The following is a 27,018-nucleotide window of genomic DNA, read 5'->3' as shown; positions in this document are numbered from 1 at the left end:
GAAAACAAACACCGTCATTACCATGTCTAAGACCGGCAACACAGACTGACACCCCGGAGCCAGCACCACTACCGAGCACAGATACCGCAGATGGAACTTCACCAAACGCAACCAAAATACCTGAAGATGCCAGTGAACCTACACCAGCGACCACAAAGCCAAGCAAGAAAGCACCACTAGCTCTACGCAGATTACTCGATTTCAACAAGAAAGGGCTGTTAGAAAATTGAGAGGATGAACAAATATCATAGAACAACTTTATATTACGCTTTCCTATACTAGTAAAGACTTAGGGGGGGATAGAGCATAATGGGATAATCGTTGAGTAATAAGGGGCCTGGACCCAACCGTTATTGTTGTTTGTCATTCGTAAACGAATGACCTTTGTATTTTGTCTCTCAATATATATTTTACAAGATCCTCATTTCGTGAAATAGACTAAGTCTTATCTAGTCTACCCCGCCACAAGGCTTAAACAAAGCTCATTCGGGCGAGAAAAAGGTATTGACATTTACGGAATACAAAAAGCGAAAGTGCGAGAGTAGATCTTCGTTTTTATCAAAATCAAAGAAGAGTGTGGATGAGAAACATGTGATACAAATAGGTTTAATGAAATATGATGGAAAGACAAAGAAACTGAAGCCAGCTCGTTGCCGTTTAGGCTTGAAATCTCAGCCAATGCTTCATCATCAGTAATTTTAAACGCAGCAATTGAAAAGTATAGTGCTTTCGAGCGGTCATTTGTCAAAGATTGTGAGTATGCACTCCTTTACCCTGATGGTTCTGAAGTTGTTAATATTCCTGGAACTTCGGATGCATTTGTCTTGAGTCAGTACAAAAAGGCTTCAGGAAAATCCTACTCAAGGATAACAATGTTCATGGCAACAAGAAAAGATGTTCTTTTTGATTCTTTGCCTAAGGCAGAAGACTTTACATCAGACACTGACTCTGACGATTCTTTTTTGAATGAAGGGGCTTGTAGGTATGGAAACAGTAGCATTTCATGTTTCATCAATACATCATTTGACAACAATAAAGAAACTTGTTTTATTGACTTAACAAAGGATTCTTTTAATCATTCTACCAATACATCTGCAATAATGAATAATCCTACATTTTATGAATCATCCAAACAAGGCTTAACTTTTCCTGCACAAATAGACAATGGATTGGCATCTACTCCTTCATTTGATGACCTTTCTAAACCTGACATAAACTTGCATGCGGAAGCAGATGATGGATTGGCATCAGCAGCTACTACTTCAGCTATACAGTGTCCAATATGCTTCTTGCCATTTTCAGTGAAAGATATTGCTGAACATGCTGACATATGTAATAGCTGGTTACTTGATGACACTTCTCATAAGAAAGACACAGTACTTAGCAATATTGAGAGCTCTGTAAAAGATGTTTTTGAGCTATCATTATTATCAGAAAAACAAGCACACAAAAGTCCAGAGGAGATAAAATCTGTGTTGAAAGAGTCTATAAAACTTATGAATAATAATATTTTGAAGCAAGACAGAGTCAGAATAAATGTTCGAAGAAAGTTTCTATGGATCGACTTTAAACAAGCACGTCTTACAAAGATCAAACCTGATGACAACTTAAAGGTTGTGTTTATTGGGATTATGCCATTGATGATGGACCAAAAGAGAGTTCTTCACAGGTAAACTTGATGTTTTTCATATTTAACCTCCACAATCACTGTAAAACAGTGGTGTTTAAAATTATTTATGTTCATTAATGTTGCTTTTGTTGAATTGTTAGAAGCAGGAAAAAGGAAGTTAATGTCTCGTGGATTTCCCAATGATTCCACAATGGCACTGATGGCTAATGACTTCCGACTACTTGGTGAGGCTATGGTTATGTCTGTCATACAGGGTGGTCCAGCTCTAAATTTCTTAAATGAAAGTATATTCCAATATATTGCAAAGCAAGATTTATCTGCGGAAAATTGTCAAAATGAGGCATTTAAATCAGCAGCTATTAAGGTATGAAGTATTTTAGAAGATGACCTAACCTTATTGATCTTTTTCATTCTTATGTTTATTTTTATTGCATAAAGTTTAGTTTTATGTTCTGTATTAGAGAAAGTGAAATTGCTCTTTTTTCTATTTTAGTTATCATCCTGTATAACAGATGATGTACTTCATATTGGCAGATGAGATATTAGATGTTTTGCAGAATGTTGGATACACCGGTGTGCCTCAAAAAGAAAGCATCAAATCATCCAAAGACATAGTGCAGTATGTGTAATTTTTTTATTCTGCTAATATTTTTTTATCTAAAATTGTTTTTAAAAGTACTTCATCTTAGTATTAATGTATCAATATACTTTCAATTGGCATCGTGTAAAAAATCAAAGTAACCTTCATTTTCACACACCCCTGGGAGTGGCTGCTGACAAACACTCCTGCTACATAATCATAGCATGATAGTCATAACTACATCAGGAGTTTAAAATGACGAATTTTTTTGCAAAATTGTTTACTCTCCACTCTTGCATAAATGGGTTGCTAGCTTAGTGTGTGCTGCTCACTTAGAGGAAAATAACCCCTTTTTATTTGTCTCTGCTAACATGCATTAATTGCTTTTGATTTGTTCTTTTTCACTAGATCTATTGGTATAAAAGATCAAATCTCTAACAGCGTAGCCCAGCTGCAACAACTTCAAGAAGGCTTGTCTAACTGTAATCTTCTTGACGCGATAAGAAAACAGCCACATGTATGGAAGGCAGTGTTTGTGCCGAGTGATATTTTCAAGTTTAGTGCTGATGAGTTTCTTGACCATCTGCAACCTCAATATAGTAGCTCTCAAGCTTTGAAGATGAAGGAAGTGGATACCTTTAAATTCTTCAATGATGTAATACAAAAGTTTGAAGATGGTAAGGATACTAATATAAGCACATTAATTCTATACAATAAGGCTTACATAAAGAGTGCAGGAACACAATATGTATAGTGCACATATAAATTGTATTCTAAAAATAAGATATTCTACAGCATGTTTCATCCGTGCAGAAGTTGCTAAGCTTAAAGGATAACAAAATAAGTTTAATGGTGATGTTATAGATCCATTTCGATGTTTTGAAGACAAAAATTTACCAAATTCGGAGTGCATCGATCTACGCTTTCATTACCAAAACTCTGCAACACAACAATCAGCTCATTAACAAATGAAGTTGCACTGTTATATGTGCGGTGCAATTTTATTTCAACATCTACAGCGTGTGTTATAAGCTATGTTTTTGCCGCTGAGGTAATAATGTTAATGCATTTCAGGTTTGCAAAATTTAACTATGACAGATTTCCTTCAATGGTGCAGTGGCTCCAAGGAAGTACCGCCGTTAGGTTTTCCCAATAAGTTAAATGTTGCTTTCATCCATGGTTGCAAAGATTGCTGCAAATGTAGACCATCTACGTCAACATGTGACTTGCTGGTGAAGTTACCTGTTCATATAGCTTCGGAATGTGAAATGGAAGAATTAATGGTTTCTGCCATTGGGGATTCGTGTGATTTTGGACTTATCTGAAAAGCAGATCTGACAATTGAAACTAATACTTTAATCGACTTGATCATTGCGAAATCGTTTTGTTGATGTTATGGTTATTCGCTTACACTCTAGTGTGTTATGAGAAGCGTACGTACATAAACAACATTTACAGCAAAAGTCAAACGTCGTGCCTTGTTTGTCCATGACGTGAAACTCATGTTTTTTTTTGTCGATTTTCCCGTTAACATTTAATCCTTATCATTAGCAGCTTCTACTAAGCATTGAAATAGTGCTAATGCTTCAGTTGCATTATTTGGAAGACGTAGTCCTTTTATTTCCATTACATGTTCGAAATACTCTTTGTATTCATTTAGTCCTTCTTCCATCTCACATTCTTCCTCCATTTCGTTAATTTTGTCTGTTGGCACTTGGACAATGTAGTCAGCTCCACCAGTTAACTCTGGTAAAAAGTAAAGAAGATTTGGCACGCCAGGTATAGTATCATATCGCGAACGTCGGATATAGTGAGTGTTCCAGTGGTCAATTATATCATTGAGTTCATTTTGTAGCACAGATTGGAAACAAAACCAGAGGCACTCCATGTGAATTAAGTTTCCATGAAGAACAACCCCATCGTGAACTAGACCTTTAAAAAAATTAATCCACCAGTTGCTTCGACTACGACGAAAGTACGACCACCAATTTTCTATCCTCTGGTTTGCGTGAGAAGAACCATAGCGATGAGCATTCTCTCCTGCCAAGTCATCTGTCCCATTATCTCTAAAATAACATTGCATTGAAGCCGCCAATCCATTCTCTGTGCCACAGTCACTCCATAATAGAAGTGGACATCCGAGGTTTTCTTTACACTTTTAAGAAAAAGATTTGCAGGCACTTTTGGGTCGTTGTTGGATTTTACCACTTCAAGCCAAATTATCCGTCGGCTGTAACCATCTATAGCCCCATGAATAGGGAATCCATAGGGCTTTAATTTGTCATAGCCTGTAACAATTAGCAATGGTGTGATTAATATGAAATAAAACATTATGTTATGTTTTATAACCAATCAAAACAGGCAAACCAAATAAATCAACGTAGCCATCTTTTGTACTTTAGTAAATTTCAATTTTTCCTACCGTCCATGTGCCAGCAAAAGTTTGGACCGTATGATCGATATACTCGTCGTTGGAGACAGTGAGTTTTCCTTTGCTGGACACCTTGTGGATCAATTTCCTTCATTATTAATGCCACTTTTTTACGTGAAACGTGTACGTGGAATCGACGACGCAGGGTATGCCAGATTGTTCGATATCCTGACAAGCTTCCAGCATCATTTATTAGCTGACGAATAGTTTCTTTTAGCCTATCGTCATCAATACAATCATCATTTTTTCGTTTTTTGAAACCATATTCTCTGAGTTTTCTTTTTAAAGTTCTACAACACATTTTTGCGGCATGATGCTTGTCTAGAAGTAAGACTATTTCGTTGTATTTATATCCTGAATAAAAATAATTTTCTATTAAAGTCCTTAAAGCGTTTTCGTTATCTTCAGCAGCCATTTTTATTATTTACTCAGCAGCATACGACAATTGCAAATCGCAGCCGCAGATTAATTTGCAGCAACAGACTTAACTTGCAGCAACAGACTTAACTTGCAGCAACCGACTTAACTTGCAGCAACCGACTTAATTTGCAGCAACAGACTTAAGTTTATATTGCAGCAGCCGAACTAAATTGCAGCAGAAAACTTTCTTTTTCAGCAGTTGTTTTTATTTGCAGTAGCACGAGTCATTTGAAAAAAAATGTACTTATTGATTGATGACATAGCCGTATTTGCGTCATCTGCCTTATGTAAGTTGCATGTCCCTTGTGGGCCACCGTAGGCGGACCTAACGCATGCGCACAGAAAATATGCCACACGTTTCACCAGCGAGTTGCCCTTCTATATATTCTCTATTCTATGCCAAAAGGTGAAACACAGATACACCACTTCTCACATCATCAATAAGCATCTATGTCAAATACATAAATAATCTCCTGATTGAATTTAAAAAGGCAGAAATAATAAAGTTAAGTCATGTGGACCATATGATAGTATTTGTTTTACAAATTGCTATTCAAGCTCTCTAATGGTGGACCAACATGTTGCTGTTGATGTTCCAACTTGCTCAAAAATTCATTCAAGCTTCACAAGTCACAACTGTGATGAATACAAAATATTTTGGCATCAGGCGACCTTCATAGTGGCCATGCAGCATCGCTTCTGATATTTTAAAACACCTGGGTAGACAATTTTGGTGATTTGAATGTCCAGCCTAAAGTTCTTTGCAATATATAAACTAACTGGAAGATAATTTGATTTGTCACTTGTTTCAGCCACGACCGAGACTTCAAATGTTACAACAAATATCTTCAAGATTCTCTGCAGAATTCTTATATGATAAAATTAAAACTGACAACATACCATATACCGAGTACGCATCTCGTCAGATACATATCTACTTTGTAAATATTCCGAATAAACCCTCATTTATCAAAACGGACATCGAATTAATGGTAAATTGTTGAAAGCTTGATGTGATAACTGTATCCACACAAAAAATATAAAAAATGGCCAATCTAAAAAAATATTTGGGTTTATTTGCCAAAACCCATCCGTAGAACTATATATTATATTACGATCTGGCTGCACCATTGAGCTCTATAAGACCTGGAGGGGAAAAGGGGCCTGGACCCCGTGGTCAAAAACATGGCGGTAATGGCGGATTTTGGTGGTCAAAACTTCCACTTTAAAAATTTTTTTCAATATTCACTCCCTCCTGATTTCTAATACTGTTTGTATGAACGAAAACAAGTGAGAAAAAAAACATTTACGACACCGACAGCATCATGTGAAAATAATGCTTCGGCATTGCGTGAAAAACACAGTACAGACACACATCAAATAAAGAAAATCGACGGTAGAGAAACGCATATTTTGGATGTAACATTTAAGTTATTTTGACATTTTAGCCTTTTAAAAGTGAAAATCAAACGGCATTCTTTACTAGACCTGTCAATCTCGTCAAACTTATACATTATTTCATGCTTTTGTGTGTTTGACTGTTTGTAAACAGTTTTGCACCTATTTTTCTTGCTTCAAATGGATAAATCTGTAAAATGTCCTAAGGAAGCGAGAAAATGTTTGCTTCAGTCCACGACATAAGTCAACTAAAATTTACCATGGATAAGTATCATAAGTGTATTGTCATTACCTGATAAATCTACTGAAAACTCATAAAGAAAGTATGTTGAACTAGAAGAGCTACAAAAAGAAAAAATTCAAAACACCATGACACTGTTGCTTGGTAATTTGTATTTTGTAAACAGCTTGGCAGAATCTTGGATCTATTACTGAACAGAACTACATTGATTTTCCATTGAAATTACAAACTTGGAAACTAAAGCGCATTGGTTTCTCTGACAAAAACACTGTCTATTGCTGCATGAAGGCAAAATAGTTATTTGACAGTGTAGGTGAAGAAATTTATCAAGTTCTATAGATATTATTAGTAGTATAGTACATGGGGGTAGGGGATCAAAAAAAGTTTACTTTTTTTTATCCCATACGCCCCATGTACTATACTACATATAACCTTGGGTAAAAACTATCTTTATAACAACGTAAAATAAGACCATGGTTCAAAGACGTCCCTCTGGTAAAAGGTCATGTAAAAAAGCTGTGTAAAAAATAGTCATTGTTTCAAAGGGGGTAAAAATCTCGAGGTTACAATTAATCGTTTAAAAAATATGGAATCTATATGTTTTTAAAAACGGTCTTTACAAACAAATGTTAAGAAAGCATCAGTTCGGAGGGGGATCGGCAGCGCAAATTTTAGCGTAGCTAAAATTGAGCAGGGGAATGGATCCCCCGAGAATTCTGGAACCCAGGTGGGGAAAATTTTTCACGAAGTGAAAAATTCGGGGTTCCCCCACAGATTCGAAGAATATTCGAAGAATATTCGAGAATAACAGAGGCTTAAAAAATGCTCTTTAAAAAACCGTCTTTAAGAATTAATTGTTAAGAAAGCATTGGTTTTGAGGGGCTCAGCGCAGATCACGAAGTGATCGAGCAGGGATGGAGCCCCTGATAATTCTAGGCGACGGTGGGAAAATTTTTCACGAAGTGAAAAATTGGGGTCGCCTCCCATTGGATTCGAAGAATATTCGAAGAATATTCGAGAATAACAGAGGCTTAAAAAATGTTCTTCAAAAATCAAGTGTTAACAAGGCCCTGCCAGGACAATGTTGATTTAGCGAAGCTAAATCGCGACAATGGGTAAAATATAGCTGGTTTTGTAGCGGCGCGCGTGTCTTAGTGCATGTTTTTCAACAATGGTTGTTTAATGTAGATAGCACATTTCATCAGCGCATGTATAATAATACAATGTTTTACAAAACTATGGAATCTATATGTTTTTTTAATTTGTCTGTCAAGTACATGTTTAACAATGTTTTATATAATTTTTGTTAAAAGTGTTTTTACTAATTGTTTCAGGATTTTGAATCTTTTTGTATATCGCTTTTGTATTAATTACTTATTACAAACAGTTATGTGATATGTAGTCAAACATGAGGATTATTCTTCATCTTAAGTTTTAGCTTGATAGTTATTTTTAATAAATTTTTTTAATTTTTCGATTTCATCATTTACAAATTTTTTAGTTGATAGAATATTATCTTCTATAGTAGCCCTAAAATTTTGTGAAAAACCATTATATGTCATAGATAATATAGATTGATGTTGTGAATAAACTTGAATTTTGGTGAATCCATTAAATGCTGCCAGCCATTTTCTTTTCCATTCGTCATAACCTAGAGAAACTGATGATTTTGTTGGTTCAATAATAATATAAATATAGTTTAAATCATCATCACCACAGTATACGTGATATAAATCTAGTAATGCATTAACTATCTTTTTTTCATTATCATTTGTTAGTTTAATGATAAATTTTTTTTTAATCTTATCTGCCATCATATCTAATTCAATTGTTTTAGAGTTATCAGACGGATTTATTAATAAAAGTGTAAATTCAATAAATTTAACATTATTAAAATAAATTCTGATAGTATCTTGTCGGCTATTAAAATTTTTATAATTTAATTGATTGCTATGGTGTACTACTTTACCATTTACTCTGCTATCAATCTCATTCTTTGTATAGAATTTGGATAAATCATAAGTCAAAGCATACTTGGAATTTGATTCACTTTTTGTATAATAGTCATTAAATTTATTATCAACTTGAGTTTTATTATAGTGGTCATTAAATTTATTATTAACTTGTGTTTTAGTAAAGTGGTCATTAAATTTATTATCAACTGGAGTTTTATTATAGTGGTCATTAAATTTATTATTAACTTGTGTTTTAGTAAAGTGGTCATTAAATTTATTATCAACTTGAGTTTTATTATAGTGGCCATTAAATTTATTATCAACTTGAGTTTTATTATAGTGGCCATTAAATTTATTATTAACTTGTGTTTTAGTAAAGTGGTCATTAAATTTATTATCAACTTGAGTTTTATTATAGTGGTCATTAAATTTATTATCAACTTGAGTTTTATTATAGTGGTCATTAAATTTATTATTAACTTGTGTTTTAGTAAAGTGGTCATTAAATTTATTATCAACTTGAGTTTTATTATAGTAGTGGTCATTAAATTTATTATCAACTTGAGTTTTATTATAGTAGTCATTAAATTTATTATTAACTTGAGTTTTAGTGTAGTGGTTATCTGATAGATGTGTTTTATCTACAGGTCCTTCTATATTTACATTAATATCTGTTTTATCATGCCCATAAAATAAGCTCATTTATATTATTCCTCAGATTTTATATCCGGTTTATTATTTTTATGTTCGTAAACATGTTTAACGGTTGTTATACCACCAGATAAAAAACCTAGAAAAGGTAATAGGGGTGATATTTTTTCTACTAAACTATAAACATCTCGTTTTAAAAGGTCGTCTGATTTAAGCTGTTTTGTTAATTCTTTGGGATCTTCAATAGCATCAAACCCTTTTAATATATCTGAAAATTTTGATATAACTAAATCAGTTAAAAACTCATTAGCTTTTTGTAATCGTTTTTTCTCGTATTCAATGTATAATTTATCAATAATTTTTTGACTAGCTTTTTTAATGTAAGCAACTGACTTGTCTAAATCACCATCTTCAGCTAGTTTAAGTAGTTGATCTCTTTTATTAAAACCCTCTTGCGGTTTATCTTGTATATTATCATCACATACAGCATCTTTGATAGTATCATTTGCGGAATCAATCTCATTAATTATATCATCAATTGTTTCAGGCTCTTTACGCTTTGGCATATATATATTAACACATGTTTTATTGCGGAATAACAATTTTCCATTGGTATGGATATATTAGTTGAATAAATAGATGAGCAAATTTATTATTTTCAATTTTTGGTTATTTCTTCTATATCATCTTTCTCAACACCATAAAGATAATCATCAAATATTGTTTTCATATTATTGCGGTTTGTATTATAAAATGCAACTAAATAACTTATATTTTCACGATAAGGTTTGGCAATACTTGTCAATTGCTGTGTAACCACAATAGTAGAAAGTCCATAATGACGAGCACTGAATGCTAAACGAACTAATTCAGATGTCCTATTTTTAACATCTAATCCACTTGCACAATCATCAAGAATAATAAGACTATTTGTACCTTTATATACATCACTAACATATTTTAAAACAATATCTACCTGATCTTGGTCACATTCTACCTTAATTAAATCAGAATCATTTATATATTTCCATTCTTGATAGGTTTTATTATATGATAGCGTTGGGCATACTAAAATAATATAATCAAAATGGTTACTAAAGTTTTTTTCTAGCATTCTTAAAAGAATGAAGGTTTTACCACAATTTGTCATACCTACAATAATCATATTAAAAGGTGTATTCATTTATATATTACTGGTTATTTAGTATTGAATACTTTGTAAATCATTATTAACAAATTGAACAAGAGCATCACTAATAACATAGATGTAACAGTTTAAATCTTTTGTATATGCTCTTTTTAATTTCAGTAGAACGCCATTTTGAGTATTAATGATTTTTTTACCGTTACCAGCAATATTTTTTTCTTGAAAGGTGCGTAGATCGATAACTAATGCAAATTTATCCTTATAAAATTTTTCAATTGTCATGAAGCAATCTATCGGAATAGTTCTATCAAAAAATTTTCTTGCTTCTTCATAAAAATGTTTTTTATTCATACCTTGAGCGAAAATACAATTTGGCACACCCTCTATTGTCACAGAAATTTTATCGATTAATGGAAATAGAAATTTTTCACTATCACTAACTGAATCTTCTGTAAATAGTAGTACAATGCCTTTCATACTTTTACGAGGGACATTTACGTTTATATTCTGTAATGTACTTGACTTATCCCATTTTTCCTTTTTTAAGAGGGTTATATGTTCATAAAATAGGCTTCTTCCTATAGAATATAAATTTGTCACCTCATTTGCAATTTCTTGGTTTTCAATAGTTTCATATTCAAGCTGAATATTTTCTAATTCATAATCACCTATATTTTGACCACTTTGGGGGATAAGGACTTGATCACTTGGTGGTAATGTTATTATGTATTGAAAGTTATTATTCATATTGAAAGGGCAATACAGACCATGGTCTTTAAGAATATTATCAATATTAATTTTTTGTCTTATACCATAAATATCATACATTAATTTGTCTGATACTTTTTCTGAACTTCCACTTGTTGCAGCAGTATCATCTTTCGAAATGAGTTTTCGTAAATTTTCGCTACAAATACCATATTCAATAAGGCCTTGTCGATCACTTTTAGGTAACCACAAGTCTTTGTATACACTTATAATATTATGTTCACTACAATCGTAAAGGGTTTCCCCAGCCACTTTAATTTGTAGTCTATGTTGTAAAATCTGACTGAGATTATTTATAAAGTGACTTTTTGTATTACTGATTTTAAGATCAAACGATAGATTAAGTGAACCAGGCACTAAGCAACTATTTGCTTTCAATTTCGGAATATTAATATAAACTTGTTCATTCGGTTTAAGACTATTAGGGTTAAAGGTTATACTATAAAAAGTACGGTTACCTTTAATTTTTGTCATAGCAGTCTTTTTATAACCAGGTAAAAGCTCTTCTTGTAATAATCTATTCATATATATTAAAACATATTTTATTTTCTTCTTTGTTTATACTGATCATATATTAACAAAGCAGCAGCAATAGCTAAAATCCATAGATTAGAAGCTACCCATGATAAACCTTTAGCTCCCCAAGATATAGCCTGAGCGATAATATTCAATAATGGTCCTAACACTGGCCATAATTTTTTACCTATATTTGCTAAAGCCTTAGAAAATTTACTAGTAGCTTGAGCACCTTGTAGGATTGCTTTTCTAGCTCCTATGACAATGGTTGTAATTATACCAGCCACAGATATAGCTAAAGCTGATAATCCAGGGATATTTTCCTTAACCCATTCTTTAAACTGTTGTAACCTAGTAATGTCTTCTTCCTGTTTATCTCGTACATCCTCTTTTTCTAATTGATCTTCTTCTTCTTTAATTATAATTTCTAATTCCGCGGCCCTTTCGTGCAAATTAGTTAATTCATCAATATTATTGTCAATACCATTTTCATTTTCTATTTCATCTATTCTAGCTATAGTTTTGTTTAGCTCTTCAGAAAGTGATTTATTTGTGCTTCTATGAATTGTGGACGTGTTCTTTTATCAATAGTTCCAGAGGGGGTCATTACACCTATATGTTCTCTAAGCTCTTGATTAGTTATTTGATTGAAATTTTCTGTATATTGATTATTTAAATCAACCATAGGCATACTCTCTTCAGTTTTTATAAATTCATCTTGCAAATTAATAATTCTTTTAATTTCGTTTTAAATTGTTTCCATTACTATTAGCTTCTTTACAGTTTTCTTGTATTTAATGGTTTGTAATTATTTTTATATCAGTTTTACCTAAATTTAATCTAAATTTAAATAAGCTGCCATACCTTTTAGGTGATTAAATCTAAACTCTTTTTTATAATGTTTTGTAATAAAATTTTCAACAGCAAAATCAACTTCATTTTCAGGTTTAGTAATATATGTATTAACAGGAGTAGAAGTAGGAACATTAGGAAGAGTATTAGTTTTATTTATCTTTTTTCTTATTGTTACACCATAATTATAATCAGTAAATGATGTTTCATAATAATATTCATTATCTTCTTGCTTATTATCTTCATTATCATTATTATTATCTTCTTTCTTCTTATCTTCTAATTCAATATAATCATAACCTCCTTCATCCATTATATAGATTACTCTATATTTTGTATTTCACTTTCAGGAATCCAACTATTATGTTTATTATCATAACCAAACCATTTAACTAAAACCATCTTTTTACCTTTAACCTTCTTACGTTTTAATATCTTTTCAACTCTATAAACATCATCTTTCTTATTCACAACTGATAGTTCCTCTTCATAAAATTTACCAATTATAGGCTCTCCTTCTAAATCTTCTATCTCATATAAATTAGGGTCTCCTCTAATAACTTTAGTCACTTTAAAAAGCTCTTCTGTAAAATTTGCTTCATAGCCTTTCGTAAATATAGATTTATACTTTGATATTCTAACCATATCACCAATTTTAATCTTAGGTAATGGTAAATAAGCAACTTCATGACCGTATAATGTATTCCATACTTCATCTTCATTATTTTTATTAACATCTTTAGGCTTCATCAAGATTGTACTGTGTTTTGTATTGTTATAATTATATACTAAATCATCCAATATATCAATCCATTTATATGTTCCTTTACTGTAAAAATATTTCCACATAGATGTTTTAAGCGTTCTGTTGAATCGTTCGACAATAGAAGCTTTTTTACTATTTTTAGTAGAGAAGTACTTAATTCCATGTTTCTCTAATGATTTAACACCTACATTATAAAATTCTTTACCATCATCAAATTGAGCTAGTTTCGGGTATTCATTAAATCTATCTTTAAATTGACTTAATAGTTTTTCAACAGCTTTTGTCATATTATTTGTGTCTTTCCTATAAACAGGGATAGTAAATGCATATCTACTTAATATTTCAACAGCTGTTAAAATCCAATAATAACCATTGTTTTTATACTTATAAGAACCCATATCAACTAAATCCATTTGTATTTGTTCCCCAAGATAGTTTACCCTTGTTTGTCTGAATTTATGTCTCCTAATAATAGGTTTATATCTAGTGTATGTATCTTGAGATATTAACCATTCTTTAACCTGTTTTCTACTAACATCTATACCTTCTTCTAATGCTTTCTGATACAGCCGTTCTGCTGATTGATATCCTGTTTTGGATTATAATAAATATCTCTTAAACTTTGCTCAATTTTAATGTCTTCATCCATTTAACTTACTCAAGATAACATTCAAGTAGAATACTACCTACATTAACAGGGTACCATCTTGATCTAATATATTAAATATTAGCTCGTTAAAGCTCCTTTTATAATTGTAACTTTAGATTCAATATCATTGTATTCGTATACAGTACCATATAACGACTGAATTGTTATTACTGGTAAAGTTAAAGCTATATTACTTTTTTTTCCTTCAGGGTTATTATTATAACTTGAATTTACAATATTAGAAGAAATTTGAATATAGTTTAATCCTCTGTTTATATCCACTTTAGAAACACCATTTTGTACGATACCTTTTTTCATAGTTTTTATAGTATCATTAAAGCCTAACATTTTAATAAGAGTATCAGCCAATACTAATATCTCGTTATTATTATTAGTTATTTTACAAGTTCCATTGTTTTCTACCATCTCAAGCTTTACGTTAGCAGACTCAAGAAACGTTTTAAGCATTTTGAAAGTCCAATAACCAGCATCTATATTATATTTTGTTGTGCCTATTGTAAAAGCTAAAGTATTATTTAATTTTACATTTTTATATTCCCAATACACATAAGCTTTTTTGATATATAAATATGAATAATTAGTTGTTACTATACTTTCTTGTAAGTCAATTTTTGTACTATCTCCGTTTATAAAAACAGTGAACTTTTTCATATATAACATAGCTTATATTATATGTCAGACAAGCAAATAGAAGAAAATGCTATAAAATTAGGCGATGATTTAAAACATGTATCATATACAACATGGCCAAAAATATATTTAGAAACAACTAAAACGCCTTTGTTTTCAAATCTTATGGCAGCAATAAATGGAGATGAAGGTCATTCTGAGGATTATTTCGATCATATGTTACATAGGTGGTCCTCAAAATTTATTGTAAAACCTACATTTCAAAGGCCGGTAAATGTCGATATCTGTAACTTCAGATTGTATGTCACAGAGAATGATTATTTTATGAGTAGTTTACCACCTATAACAGCTACGTGGACAAGTGAAATTAAAAGTAAAAAAGAACAGTCGACTGGTATAAGATACAATATTAAAAATCATTTAAATTATAAACAAGAAGCATACTACGCTATGATTTGTGGATGTTATGTGGCTTCGTTTCTATCTGGTATTGGGCTTAATCATTTAAATTTTGATAAAAGCAGAATTATACAAAGCCTTGTTAAATACCATTTATATTATCAGATTAAAAATTTATGAAGCATCCATCGTTATTAGATAAATATGACTTTACGGAATTGAAAAGCATATACCTTATAAAGGTATTTTAAAATTTGATAAAAACAATGATGGTTATTATGTTAATTTTCAATATTCGACTACTGATTATCGTAGCTTCATTGCATATCATTCTGAAGGTATTACATTAATCGGAAAAATTCTTTTGCAAGAGAGCATTGAAAGTTTTGTTTATACAGTTCTTGGAGCTCAAGCAAATACAAGATGGTCAATAGTTAATCATGGAGCTAAGAGCATGCAAACACAAAAAGTTTTTAGGAAATTATTAGAGGATACTATAGTACAGAATGATACGACTGTATTTATATCTAACATGAGAAAGCTATAAAAGACACGAATGTTATTTTAAATATGGCAATCAGCCCTGGTATGATTTTAATACCCAGCCGTATGATAATATTAGATAAAAGATTGATGGGTATAATAATATTTTAACATTAGCTAATAAAACTATGAAATTCGGTATTAATTCTAAAATAAATTATTATGGAGTTAAAAGGAAGAACCTAAAAAGTACATCAAGATAATACACCATCACAACACCTAGATACTCTAGATGAAGTTCATAAAAACCATTAGTACATAAACATACAAAAATGATAGTAAATAATCCCCATAAAACAGATATGATTGCTTTACTCAGTATATCAACGCTATTATCATTCATATTAGTTAAATATGTTTTATAATATAATATGAAAAAAGTTCTAGATTTTAATCATATTTCGAGTGAGTTGAGTCAAGAGGAATTTGAAAAGCTAAAAAAGTTGTATTTGTACTATCATAAAATGTATACCTGTTATAAATGGAAGTATAATAAATTAAAGAAAATTAGACTATCATTAAACATGGGAAGTATTTTTCTAGTCTCAACTGGTGGTATTGTTGGTAGCGTAACCCTGAATCCGATAGTTATAGCCACCCTGAGTGGCTTAGGTGCTTTAGTTCAAGGTTATATGGTTAAGAGTAAGATTAATAATAACTTAGAAATGTGTAAATTTGCATATACATCATATGAAAAAATACTTATGAATATAAGGTCATATTTAAGGGGATTACCTTATGATGAAGTGATATTTCTATCAGACATAAAAGTTATCGATGATATTATAATAGACAATTGCACTACTATAGATGATATGTTGAGTAAATATAACAAAAAATATAAAGATCTGTAAGTTATCTATAAGATTATCTGTGAGTTATCTGTAAATAAAATCTACAGCATTATATAATATGTCTGAAGAAAATCTAAAAATTACTACAGTTAAGAAAGAGAAAGACCCTATTAGAGTCGAAGCTGGTAAACGCTTAGCTGCTATATCGAAAGTTGCTAAAGAAAAAAAGATGCGAGATAGGATTGAATTAGAAAATAAAAAGAAAATTGAGGATAATAGCTGGAATATTAATTACGGATTTTTATTTGGAGCAGTTGGAGTAATAACCGCTATTGTTAGTCTCTATTATACAAGGAAAAATGATAAAAGGCAGGAAAAATTAACAAACGATAAAGCGAAAGAAGAAACAACTAGCGAAAAACATGTTTTGATACAAAAAAATAAACAATATAATTTAGACTCATTTGAATAAAATATTTCCTATTATATATGAATAAGAAACAATTTATGAATGAAGCTTTTGATGCAGTGCTTGTGACAACAACTGCTGTAGGTCTTTCTATGGCGTCTAAAAAACTTCTAGGTCAAAAATTAACAGACACAAACAGTATCAAAGATTTTGCTAAACTAGCTATTGCTATTGTAGCATCAATAATATTACTTAAATATGCTCAAGACAAAAAATGGGTCCCTGAAAATACAGTTAAATCTGTATAAATATATATGACAACTGTTATTACTAGTGGGGTTGGAACAGTTTTTGGATCTATTGTGAATGGCTTAGGGTTCAGCCTAGCTTCATTTTTATTTCATAAACTGGATAAAAACGGTTACACTGAGGAAATGAAAAGATACCATGATTCTTTAGTAAAACTACAAAAGGCTAAAGAGGAATTCTATGAAAATGAAGTTAAACAGCATGATAAAATTCAACAGCTAAGACAAGAACTTCAATATGCTGATAATGATATAGAACTTACGAATAAAGCTTTAGATACGCTTAGAAAAGTAAAAACGATACATTACAACGGGTTAACATTTCATAGAGAACCACAGTTAGATGACTTTTATAAAAGATCGAAGAATATGAAAAAATATGAATCTATTACAATGGTAGGGATTGGTGTTATATCTGGATATTTATTATATAAAATTACTTAAAAAATAAAATATATAGTATTAGTATATGTATTGTAATAAATTGATTCATAAAGAGTTAGAAGAGTTTTTTGGTTACGTAAATTGTTGCTTTTGTGATAAAAAGATATGTGATAATTATATTAATAGTTCTGTTAAGACATACTTATGCTGCAAAAATCAAGAAATTATTTCAGATAATACAAGGAATGTTTGTAAGAACTGTGGTTCTGTTCACTCATATAAGATAGTTAATGAATGGATACCAGAGATTTGGAAATGTCAACGATCAGTTCATTCAAGAAAGAAATGGTTTTATAATAAAATTAGATTGTGTGTAACTTTTCAATATGTTGAGACATTGACTAGTGATTTTATAAAGGTTGTTAGTACTATGATTAAACATAAATTAATTAATAAAAGAATATTAGTATGTATAACTATTATATAATACGCTTAACCAGCCGTAGAGGTATATCATTAAAACACCCTGTTAAAGATATGAAAAATAGTAAGACAAAAATAGTTTTTGATAATAGATTGTTTGGTGAAGTATATAAAATCCTTGAGTGGGATAAAGACATTAACTGTACTTATTATAACAACTGGGCCCAGTCAAAGAAATAAAACCTTTATAATTATATATGAATCTTAAAGATCTATTAAAAAAGATTAGAAATTTTATTCTATGTTGTAAAAAAACTAGTTCTAATATAGAAGTTGTTTTGAAGGATTTTGAAAAAACATTGTATAAAACAAAGGATAATATAAACGCACCTTAAAAAAAATAATATATATAGTAATTATATAGAATGGTTAAAGTTATAAAAAACACAGATGTATATAAATTTAAAGGACATGAAATTAATTTAGATTTATTAGATGAAATTATGAAAGATAAAAACATGTATATTAAATCATTAAAGTACGAACTTTATTATAAAGACGATATTGATAGATATATAACTAAATATTATGAATTGAATACAAATGAATGGTTATCTTTTTCAAAAAATAGATATAATGTTGAAAATATAAAAAAAATATTACATGTGATGTGTAGTATGAATATTGATTATGAACCTGTTATATTGAATACATTTAAACCATCTAATATATATACTATTAGTAGTGATTTTTATATACCTAATATATATACTATTAGTAGTGATTTTTATATACCACAGTTTACACATATCACTGAAGCTTTGTTTAATAAATATCATGGATGGGATGATTGTTATTTTAAGTATGAAATCAACAATATAGATACAGATGTTTATGTTATAAAATTTGATTTATATGAATATGGTCCTTATATAACTGCTTCTGGTATTATTAGAATCTATCTTAAACGCATTAAATAACTATTTAAAAAATAAAATATATAGTATTAGTATATATGTGTTCAGATAAACCAATACGAGGAAGACCAAAAATTTATACTAAAGAACAAATCAAACAACATAGGACATTATATATGCTCTCAAAACCATGGCATTGTGATTTATGTAATAAAACATATAGTTTAGCATATAAAACTTTACATCTTAAAACTAGAAAACATTTAATAAATTCAAAAATTAAAATAATACAGTTTTACAAAATTTAGGTGCGTTTAACAAAAAATTTAAATAGATAGTAATTATATATGATAGAAAATAGAAAAAACTTAAAAGACTTAAAGACAAAAGATGATATTAATAACATTGAAATGAGTAATAATAAAATATCATTATGTCATTTCGGGCCTGGTGGGTTTTGACTTTTAGACCATTATTTATTATGTAAATTTGATTTATATATACTAGTTGATGCTTTACCGACAAAATTATTACATTATCCACCTGATTCTACAGGATATAAAAAATGTAAAGATTTTGAAACATTTAAACATACCTTAATATCTGAAGCAATTGAATATGGTCTAAAATTAGTTGAACATAATAAAATTTAAGGTTATTGAGATTTAAAACTGATAATCATAAAAAAGAACTATTGTATTATTATGATACTACTGTACAAGAAAGTTTAGATGATCCTGTTATTCGTGCACAATTAAATCAGTGTATATGGTTACATATGAAAGGGTTCAATCCTTATTATGAATATGGTTTAATGCCAAATATGTTACCAAATTTATTACATAAAAAATCTGAATTAAAAGAATATTTAAAAAAAAATAAAACTAAAAAATGTTAAATAGATTAATTTAATTATTTTTATAAAAGTTTTAAATATAGATTTATTTCTATAATTAAAATTAGTGCGTTTAAAAAATAAAATAAAATATATAGTATATATATGAATAGAGATTATTTAAATCGAAAGGTACTTAAAGACAAACCTATATTATATAATATGCATAAGATGAATAAAGATAAAACAAAACATAAAGTACTTAAAGACATGAGTATTTTATATAGTATGCCTAATATGAAAAAGATGAACTTCAAAAGTTGACTAAAGACGATTTAATTAATTTAATATTAAATCAAAAGCCGTGGGTTGAAGGTAATAATACTTCAATTTCCAAACCAGTACAAAAGTACTATCACAATCCAATATCAAACAAATGACTGTACCTCAGTTAAAAGTTATTGCTAAAGAAAAAAGGTTAAAGGTTATTATAAACTTAGAAAAACGAATTAATCAAAGTATTAACACCAGTCCCAAACCAAGAAAGAGTGTTAAAGAAATGGTTAAAGAGTATGAGAATAAAAATAAGAAACCAGTACCAACACCTAGAGTTAAAATAAGAGTAACAAACAATGCTATAAAAGGATACACTAAATCATATGAAATAAGCATTATTAACAATAAAGCACCATTAATACAAATGCAAAGCACAAGAAAGTATCTTACATATTATATTAAAGAAATATTAACAACAATGAAAGGATTAAAATTTATTGAAACGCTTAAGGTAACATTTGAAAAATTTAAAATAAAATATAACGGTAATGTTGATCATTCAACAAAAACAGCTTATTTCAACAGTCAAGCTTTAACAATTACAAATAATGAAAATATTACTGAATCACTACAAATTTCAGAACAAAATATATTAAATAAGATTAGTAAATTTACACAAGAAGGTTCTGGATGGGTTATTCGCTCTATAGATAATCATTATCTTAATGTTGTTAAATACAAACCATTACAAGGGTCTTCATACATTAACTTACCCAAAGAACTTAAAAACTCTAAAAAGGGTTTGATAAATATGAAAAATAAAGACAATAAATGTTTTATGTGGTGCCATATTAGACATATTAACCCACAAAATAAATACCCACAAAGGATTAAAAAATCTGATAAGGAATATATTAACAAGTTAAACTACACTGGGGTTGAATTTCCAGTGACTGTTAAACATTATAATAAAATCGAAAAGCAAAATAAAATTAACATTAACGTTTTCGGATATGAAAATAAACAACCATATCCATTATACATTTCAAAAGAAAAATTTGAAAACCATATGGAACTACTATTGATAACTGATAATGAAAACAAACATTATATTCTAATAAAAAATTTTAATGCATTTATGTATAATCATACAAAACATAAAGAAAGAAAACATTTTTGTATGCGCTGCTTACAATGTTTTAGTTCTGAAAAAATATTAAATAACCACATAGAAAACTGTATATTAATAAATGGTATACAATCAATAAAAATGCCTGATAAAAATAACAACATAGTTAAATTCAACAACTTTCATAAACAACAAGCTGTTCCGTTTGTTATATATGCTGATTTTGAAGCTATTACAGAAAAGATATCTGGTTGTCAACAAGATAATGGTAACTCATATACTGAAGCCTACCAGAAGCACACTGACTGTGGTTATGGGTATAAAGTTGTTTGTTGCTATGATGATCAATTTACTAAACAAATTCAACTATATAGAGGTGAAAAGGCTGTTTACAAATTTATGGAAGCTATGTTAAAAGAAGTTAAATATTGTAAAAATATTATGAAAACCCACTTTAATAAACCATTAAAAATGACCTCTGATGATGAAAAAGAATTTAAAAAAGCCGATGAATGTCACATCTGTAACAAAAAATATACTAACAAAGATATTCGAGTTCGAGACCATTGTCATATCACTGGCAAATACAGAGGCTCGGCACATCAAGATTGTAACTTAAAACTTAGAATAGACTCTGATAAATTAAAGATCCCAGTAATATTTCACAATCTACGTGGGTATGACAGTCACTTCATAATGCAAGAGATCGGAGCTATTGTTAATAAGCATACATACAAAAACAAAAAAGGTGAGGAAACGCATATGAATATAAATGCTATACCTAATAACATGGAAAAATATATGGCTTTCATGTTAGGTAACCATTTAACATTTCTTGATAGTTTTCAATTTATGAGCTCTAGTTTAGAAAAGCTTGTTAGTAACCTACCTAAAGAATCGTTTAAATACACCTCTAAGCAGTTTAAAGGTGAAAAACTTAATTTAATGACTAAAAAAGGTATATACCCATATGATTATATGGATAGCTTTAAAAAGTTTGATGAGGGGTTGCCTTCAAAAAAAGACTTTTATAGTATTCTTACTAATGAAAATATCTCAGATGATTCTTATAACCATGCACAAAAAGTGTGGAATACATTCAATCTCAAAAACATGGGTGATTATCACGACCTGTATCTGAAATCAGACGTTTTATTATTAGCAGATGTATTCGAAAATTTTCGAACAACATGTCTTGAATACTATAACTTAGACCCATGTCATTATTTTACATCACCAGGGCTGTCGTGGGATGCTATGCTTAAAATGACAGATATTAAATTAGAATTAATGACAGATATTGATATGTTTCAATTTATTGAAAAGGGTATGAGAGGAGGTGTTTCTTATATTTCTAATCGATATGGTAAAGCTAATAACAAGTATATGGAAACATTTGATAAGAATAAACCATCAAAATATATAATGTATCTTGACGCAAACAATTTATATGGATGGGCTATGTCACAATACCTACCTACTAGCGGTTTCAAATGGTTAACTGATAAACAGATTAACAACATAAATTTAGCCACATATAAAGAAGATAATAAAAAAGGTCTAATTTTAGAAGTTGATTTAGAATACACTGAAGAACTACATAATTTACATAACGATTATCCATTAGCACCCGAAAAAATTAAGGTCACTAGTGATATGTTATCAAAATATTGTAAGACAATTGCTTCTAATTACAATATATCAACAGGTTTAGTTAATAAGTTAATACCTACATTACAAAATAAAGAGAAGTATGTGCTACATTATAGAAATCTTCAATTATACTTAGATCTCGGGTTAAAATTAAAAAAAGTACATAGAGTACTTGAATTTAATCAATCTCCATGGTTGAAAAAATACATAGACTTTAATACTCAAAAAAGAACTAATGCAAAAAATTCTTTTGAAAAAGACTTCTTCAAATTAATGAATAATTCGGTATTTGGTAAAACTATGGAAAACTTACGAAAAAGAGTAGATGTTAGACTAGTAACTAATAAAAATAAATTATTAAAGTTGACTTCAAAACCTACTTATGTAAGTAGTAAAATATTCAATGAGAATCTTGTGGCTGTGCATAAGATAAGAGAAACACTAACCCTTAACAGACCTGCATTTGTGGGTATGTGTATATTAGATTTGAGTAAAACGTTGATGTATGATTTTCATTACAATTATATCAAAAAGCGGTATGGTGATAAAGCTAAATTATTATTCACTGATACCGATTCTCTGTTATGAAATAGAAACTGAAGATGCTTATAAAGATTTTGGGCTGATAAAGATAAATTTGATTTTAGTGATTACCCAGAAAATTCACAATATCATGATAAGACTAATAAAAGGTTATTGGTAAAATGAAAGATGAAGCCGCTGGAATAGTAGTTAAAGAATTTGTTGGTTTAAGAAGCAAGATGTATAGTTATATTAAAGATAATAATAAAGGAGATAAGAAAGCTAAAGGAATTAAGAAAAATATTATTAAAAACAAAATAAAACATGAAGACTATAAACAAACACTATTTGAAAAGAAACAAATACATCATACAATGAAAACTATCAGAAGTGTGAACCATCAACTTAATAGTTATGAAATTAATAAAGTATCACTCAGCTGTTTTGATGATAAACGGTATATATTAGCTAATGGATGTAAAAGTTATGCTTATGGTCATTATCTTATCAATTCAAATAACTAAATATTAACAAACAGTTATAATGTGTAGTAAGCATGTAGCGTGGGCCTCTGTTAGAGTAAAATCATACATACCTGCTCCTCATGTTTGACTACATATCACATAACTGTTTGTAATAAGTAATTAATACAAAAGCGATATACAAAAAGATTCAAAATCCTGAAACAATTAGTAAAAACACTTTTAACAAAAATTATATAAAACATTGTTAAACATGTACTTGACAGACAAATTAAAAAAACATATAGATTCCATAGTTTTGTAAAACATTGTATTATTATACATGCGCTGATGAAATGTGCTATCTACATTAAACAACCATTGTTGAAAAACATGCACTAAGACACGCGCGCCGCTACAAAACCAGCTATATTTTACCCATTGTCGCGATTTAGCTTCGCTAAATCAACATTGTCCTGGCAGGGCCTTGTTAACACTTGATTTTTGAAGAACATTTTTTAAGCCTCTGTTATTCTCGAATATTCTTCGAATATTCTTCGAATATTCTTCGAATCCAATGGGAGGCGACCCCAATTTTTCACTTCGTGAAAAATTTTCCCACCGTCGCCTAGAATTATCGGGGGCTCCATCCCCTGCTCGATCACTTCGTGATCTGCGCTGCCGAGCCCCCTCAAAACCAATGCTTTCTTAACAATTAATTCTTAAAGACGGTTTTTTAAAGAGCATTTTTTAAGCCTCTGTTATTCTCGAATATTCTTCGAATATTCTTCGAATCTGTGGGGGAACCCCGAATTTTTCACTTCGTGAAAAATTTTCCCCACCTGGGTTCCAGAATTCTCGGGGGATCCATTCCCCTGCTCAATTTTAGCTACGCTAAAATTTGCGCTGCCGATCCCCCTCCGAACTGATGCTTTCTTAACATTTGTTTGTAAAGACCGTTTTTAAAAACATATATATTCCATATTTTTTAAACGATTAATTGTAACCTCGAGATTTTTACCCCCTTTGAAACAATGACTATTTTTTACACAGCTTTTTTACATGACCTTTTACCAGAGGGACGTCTTTGAACCATGGTCTTATTTTACGTTGTTATAAAGATAGTTTTTACCCAAGGTTATATGTAGTATAGTACATGTATGGGATAAAAAAGTAAACTTTTGATCCCCATGTACTATACTACTATTATTGTGCATTACTTACAGTTTTTTGGAATTGTGTAATATATGTTATGAACAAGATATAATTTTTCAAAAATGCTAACCCCTTCCAGCACTACTACTCTTCTGTTTTGCTTAAACAACTTACAGCTACCAATACTAATTATTTCTATGTACAAACTAACATTTGGGAATTAAATGATAAACAACTTGTTAAATCTTTGTATTTTACATCAAGCCTTTGAATTAGTTCCTTTTATCTCTTGGTAAAAAAAATATTAATGAAAGACTTACAAATCAAGTTTCTCGAAAATAGTATTTTGTACAAAGAAACTAAATAATTGGAAAGGTCACATGTTGAAGACAGACAAACTCGATAAAAATTGACAGCTTCGCCACGTCTGGCGAGCGATTAAGTGAAGAACAAACAAGACTGGACCAAAATAACTTTAAATTAAAACTTAGTAGTAGAAACACTCTTCAAGTATCGTGTTAAAAACAAAATAGTAAAACTAATACTGTGCTACTTACCGGAGTCAAGAAATGTTCCCTTTTCTGTCGCTATTTCAGCATCCGCAAACCACAAAAGTTGGCAGTTTAATAAATGAAGTTTTAAAAAAGTGTTTATGTTAGGAAAATAAATAGTTTTGATATTTTCTATACTCGCAATCGTGGTGGTCAAATCTGGGTGGGCGACAAAAATTTTATTTCATGAGCCCGCGTCTCTCCGCTGACTTTGACCACCAAAATCCGCCATGTTTTTGACCACGCGGCCGCGCGCTAATAATTTATACTAATTTTGTTGACTTTTCCCCTCCAGTTATTAGGGTGTTTTAGCAGAGCCTACGAGTACGACCATTGAGCTCTAAAAGACCTGGAGGGGCAAAGGGGCCTGGACCCCGTGGTCAAAAACATGGCGGTAATGGCGGATTTTGGTTGTCAAAACTTCCACTTTAAAAATTTTTTTCAATATTCACTCCCTCCTGATTTATATGTTTTTACGTAAACATGGCGTTGAATTATTACGGCACATGTAGATTGATATTACGAATAAAATTCAAGGTAAGAAAGTTTGAATATTTTCGATAGAAATCAGTAAAGTTGTTTTAAATTTTGAGATGTAATCGTGTCGGTTATATAGCTGGTGATTAAAACCTGCGAAAATCAAAGATGTCAATATTTAACGTTTTTTAAAAACACCAATACTCACCTTAACTACAAATGTTGGTAAATATTTTCTTTTAACTGCCTTTCATGATTAAATTGATTGGTCATAATTTAAAATTTGGGCAAATACCTATTATCAAACGGCTCATGACACGTTTTTATAAAATAAAACCATTTAAAGATGGATTTCAAAATGGCAAATACCATGGTGAATGGTGATAATAACAATAGTTCTTAAAAGAACAGTTTTAACCAGAACACTAATCCAACAATTCAAAGGAACCGTTATTTACAGCTAGAAAGAGGCACTATGCATTTCGGCAGACTACTCGTAAATAAAACCATTGTTCTCACGATATAACTTACTTAGAGTGCGAGCACTGTAGTGAAGTATAATGCAAACAAAAAACAGGTGCCTTTAACGGATATTAGCTTCAAGTAAACCAATAAACTTACTCTAAACTTAAATTTTTTTTAGATTTATTAAGTGAATAAGATTTACATTCGATATAAGGCTTGTCTGTATACAACTATTTAGTGAAAATTGTGAATTTCTGCAAAAAGGTAAAAGCAATCCATATAATAATATGTATGTATTAAATGCTGTGTCAATGTTGGTCTATATCTTATTATAACAGGGTGCTGTTAAAGCAGTTGTACCAAGTATAATCAAAGGAAATTGAAAAAGAAAATGAACTTGCCAAAGTAGAAATGAATCCAATATATCTTAAAAGAAATATGTAAAAATATAAATAAAATAAATTGTAATATCCAATAACATATAATAAGCAAATATAGTAATAACACAATGAACACAATTAACGTTGTTTTTAAATAAACTACATTAATTTGCCTTTAAATTGGCAATTTTTGAAAACATTTGTCACTCTTCTTCGAGTAGATGAAATTTTTCTGGCTAAAATAGGGCATGTTTGTTTAACATGCCCTTTCTTTTTGCAATA

At 30.0% G+C, this 27,018-nt stretch overlaps 1 long non-coding RNA gene across 2 annotated transcripts; it reads left to right on the top strand.

Annotated features, from left to right (window-relative positions):
• The first annotated feature begins 7,055 nt into the window (after positions 1-7,055).
• Positions 7,056-26,812, top strand: LOC124451337. Of its 2 annotated transcripts, none has more exons than XR_006950415.1 (4): positions 7,056-7,066; positions 20,624-20,626; positions 26,535-26,620; positions 26,695-26,812. It is a non-coding gene; the product is annotated as an uncharacterized LOC124451337 (long non-coding RNA). The 2 variants fall into 2 exon arrangements; XR_006950416.1 differs by lacking the exon at positions 20,624-20,626 and adding an exon at positions 8,801-8,802 and having other exon boundaries at positions 26,496-26,620.
• Positions 26,813-27,018: the final 206 nt, after the last annotated feature.

This window comes from Xenia sp. Carnegie-2017, unplaced genomic scaffold (assembly GCF_021976095.1).
Source record: "Xenia sp. Carnegie-2017 unplaced genomic scaffold, XeniaSp_v1 HiC_scaffold_24, whole genome shotgun sequence".
In the NCBI taxonomy this organism is placed as follows: domain Eukaryota; kingdom Metazoa; phylum Cnidaria; class Anthozoa; order Malacalcyonacea; family Xeniidae; genus Xenia; species Xenia sp. Carnegie-2017.
This window is presented reverse-complemented; position numbering and strand designations above follow the sequence as displayed.